Genomic DNA, 3,435 nt, shown 5'->3' on the forward strand with positions numbered 1-3,435 from the left:
CTCGCTGTCTTACTGCCTACATATGCAGCTGCCTCAGTAGAGAGGATTCTAATAAGTCATTAACTTTTATAAGGCAGGTTATTTGAACGCGCTACTTAGCAATTCCATCGGGTTTCGCGTTTAGCATTTAGCATCTTGCCATTAAAACCAATAGAATGATGTGGGACGGCGCTAACATGTCATTATAACATCTCGATTCGTGTACAGATAACTGTTACATTTGCTGACAAGCCCAAACTTGCAAATAAAAACACCCGTTAAAAATCAATAATTATTTATTTACGTTTGAAAATAACTTTGTCCGCACCGTCAGCCATGTTTACTTTTCTGTGAGAGAAGAGATGCCGCAATGAATTCTGGGATTGCCTTCATCACTAATGACGCTTCCGATTCTCACTCGTTCTTGAGTCAAAATAACATTGAAATATTAAGATGCCTCAGTAGTGAACTTAGTAAGGCATCTCGGATTTGGAACAGGTGTATAGCTGCTCTTTTGTTTGTATAGTTTTAAAAAATAATAATATTTACTACTTGAAGAGGTTTTGATTGTGAAATAAAATATTAAATGACCCATTTTGTCAATCTTGTTAATTCCCTCATGTGATCTTGAAGCTTTCTTAGTTTAATGCTCAGTTTCAACCGAGTACAAAGATGTAGCTCGTCATAATCTCTTGTATCCTTGAAGGAACCACCATTTTTTTCACATATGAGCCCCTTATTTAGAGTAAGATACATGCATTATTAATATTATTAATATATATTTTTTTAATATCGCAATATACAGTACATCGCAGGAAGAAAATAAATCGCAATGTCAGTTTTTTCCAATAACGTGTCGCAACAACTACTGTGTCCTGCGGTCTGTAACATGTTTTGTGTCATTTTTGGCAACTTTTTACACAGACACGTAAAGTAACTCCAATAGTTAGTCTAAACATTTATGTGTAGAACTGTGAGAAAATACAATGTTTAAAATAATGTTTTATTAAATTTGTTGGATAAAATAATGGCATTTTTGACTAGAAACATAGAATTTTTCCCCATGGAAGATTAAAAATAAATTAATAAATAAAAATAAGCGTTAACCAGTCACATTTCTCCTATCAAGTATATCTGTGTTTCATGGTTGATTCCCTCTTTTTGGACCATGCAAGGAAAGGAGCAGGACTCATCCTTATTGGTAAGATGCAAAAGCAGTGGGGTTTCAAAATAGTCTAGTATTGAGTATGTTTTATTAATGTTTATTTAGTTCATGTTTATCAGTGTTTTGTTGTGTGTTTTATGAAGTCAAGCAAAGCTATAAAAAGTAGGTTTTAACCCTGTGACCTGTTTTAACTTACAATAGACTTACAATAGACTTAGTTAAGTAAAAAAGGAGGCACTGAATTACATTAATATAAACCTAAGTTTGCTTTTCTGTTCCTATTCAGTAATAAATGTTCTGTTAAACCTGACTAGTCTTTCTTTTTATTGGTATTATTTATCGTTAGCTAACTGGCTAACCGTTAATCGGACTTTTAGTTTGATAAAAATGGCGCCACAACAGAATGACTGTGGATGAGGTTACCATAGCAACCCTCTGTGTTTTCAGTGTTCTGAAGGTAATTTACTTAACTGATCTATTGGGACTTTGTGGTTATGGAGTAACATTATTGAAGTTAAATCTCATTATGAGAAGCGAATTTTAATCATTTTAACATTTTTAGCTTAGTTTAGCTCAGTTCGTTTTACTGAATCGGTTCTTTTAAATCATCCGTTTAAATGAATCGAAAAACTGAATCGATTGATTCATTAGAGGTCCTAATGCAGTCGGTTCGAAGTGCAGAATCGTTTCGGAAGAATCGTTAGCAACATTGCTTATTGTTATTAGCATTAAAGCTGGTAGTGGTGGATATATTTAGGGTAAAGCACAACCCTTCCAAAATTCATCATTCGAGTTACTTTATTCTGGTAAAGGAAACATTTTAGCTTGTATGCTGTAACTGTAGTTTTCAGGTGACTTGTTTAATAATTTGTTAAACAGCCTATGTGAATAATTAGAGACATCTGATGACAAATTTGGAGGAATATTAGTTGTGTTCTGATTACCTATTTGGTTGGTTGACTAATCAGAATGTTATTCAAAATATTAAATGTTGTAAAATCTCCTCCTGATTGCGTACAGGCATCTGCCACCTTTTTCCTTTAGTGCATTCACTGCCATGCTGAAACTCCCTGATGCAGTAATGAGTACAGCAGTGGCCTAGTGGTTAGGGTACTGGACTAGTAATCAGAAGGTTGCTGGTTCAAGCCCCACCACTGCCAGGTTGCTGCTGTTGGGCCCTTAACCCTCAATTGCTCAGATTGTATACTGTAACTGCACTGTAAGTTGCTTTGGATAAAGTTGTCTGCTAAATGCTGAAAATGTAAATGTAATGATGAGACCAAGGTAAGTGCAGTGCTGTCCATGGTAAACTGGTGCCATGTGTTCCTGACATCTAGGTTTGTTTTTGGAACACCATCATTTTTGTTTTCTTCAGATTTACTGCTAGGGCCCAGTTCTGGCAGTACTGCTCCAACAGGTTTAGGTGCAGCTGCATAGAGTAGAAATTTTACTTCCCCGTCCTGCAGAGTGAGTCCGGGGGCTGCAGACTAATTCATTTATGTAGATATTAAACAGTGTTGGACTCAGACTGCAGTTCTGCCATTCTGTGTTGTGTATTGTGTATGTTTGTCACCGGTTCTTACAGCACTTTTGTTTCTTAGTAGTATCTGTGTGTGTTTGAGTAAAATGTGTGTATATACACTTACACACACACACTTACACACTTACACACACACACACACACACACACACACACACACACTTACGCATGCACGCACGCGCACACACACACACACACACACAAATACATAAAAAAATACATACATAAAAGAAAACACATATACATGGGTATGGCATGTGTATGGCAGTTGTATGGCATGTGTAGGGCAGTTGTAGCCTAGTGGTTAAGGTACTGGACCAGTAATCAGAAGGTTTCCAGTTCAAGCCCCACCACTGCCAGGTTGCCACTGTTGGGCCCTTGAGCAAGGCCCTTAACCCTCGATTGCTTAGATTGTATACTGTCACAGTACTGTAAGTCGCTTTGGATAAAAGCTTCTGCTAAATGCTGAAAATGTAAATGTATGAACGTAACAGCTACATGACATTTTGTTTGTGTGTTGTCACATTTTGGCCACCAGATGGGAGCCACGCTCCACTAATTGTCTATTGGTTTTCCATAACATTAAAAGTAACTAGTTATATTATAAGTTACTACTACTACTACCATCACCAATAATACTATTATTACGACAACAACTATAATATTAAAAAGAAATTGATTATTATGAGTAATTATGATTATTTACAGTTAATATTTTACAATATGTCTGTCCTAAAATATATACCCTGTG

The sequence above is a fragment of the Trichomycterus rosablanca genome, chromosome 15 (genome assembly GCF_030014385.1).
Source record: "Trichomycterus rosablanca isolate fTriRos1 chromosome 15, fTriRos1.hap1, whole genome shotgun sequence".
In the NCBI taxonomy this organism is placed as follows: Eukaryota; Metazoa; Chordata; class Actinopteri; order Siluriformes; family Trichomycteridae; genus Trichomycterus; species Trichomycterus rosablanca.